This window comes from Haliotis rufescens, unplaced genomic scaffold (genome assembly GCF_023055435.1).
Source record: "Haliotis rufescens isolate VD_foot unplaced genomic scaffold, xgHalRufe1.0.p SCAF_63, whole genome shotgun sequence".
NCBI lineage: Eukaryota > Metazoa > Mollusca > Gastropoda > Lepetellida > Haliotidae > Haliotis > Haliotis rufescens.
Window position 1 is genome coordinate 2,088,204 of NW_025964354.1, and position 768 is coordinate 2,088,971.

The following is a 768-nucleotide window of genomic DNA, read 5'->3' on the forward strand; positions in this document are numbered from 1 at the left end:
ATTAGCTACATCCCAGAAGAAGGAATTGCTCATAGCAGGGAAATATTTCCTGAAAACCTAAAAAAAATATGCATTTTGTTAATTTATACATTTTAGTCTTAATTATGCATTTAGTGCTTTTCATTAGTCCCACTTGTTGAAATGAATTGAACAAAGTTCACATCAATATTAACTCATCTGGTAACATTCATGGTTATGAATTGTTTGATAGGCATTACTTAGAAGCTGACGGATGACAAAGTAGACACAATTTATGGAAAACAACTTCGTTATCAACTGTTAAGGCGGCGTTTCGGTATAGATCCTTGTTTCGTTTTCAAGTTTAAATGTTTTCCTAATGTCTGATATTATGCATATTCACAGTCAGAAAGGACCCTTATTCCACCCTATGTGTTGATGTCATTGCAAAGACTATTGTGATCATGAAGTCGAATTGTCAAGTGACCCAGTCAATTAAGACAATGAACAGAGTTACGTCCCATAGTCGTCCCAGGATCCTCAATTCTCTCTGATTACGATTATTGTTCTGTCAGCACAACATCCTTGCTCGCTGGTTTCACAACAATCAATCTTTGCTCTTTCTCGCTCATTAAGCTGACACAGTGTAAAACAACCTGAATACTGCTTAAAGCCCCTTTAAACCAACTCTCTAACACCCAGGCACAATAATGTACACAACAACCGCCTTAACATGACATAGATATTAAAGCGTGGTTGACGGGTATATATGTGTTGTTGCTTTGTGTCAAGCTCACAGTAGCACTTACC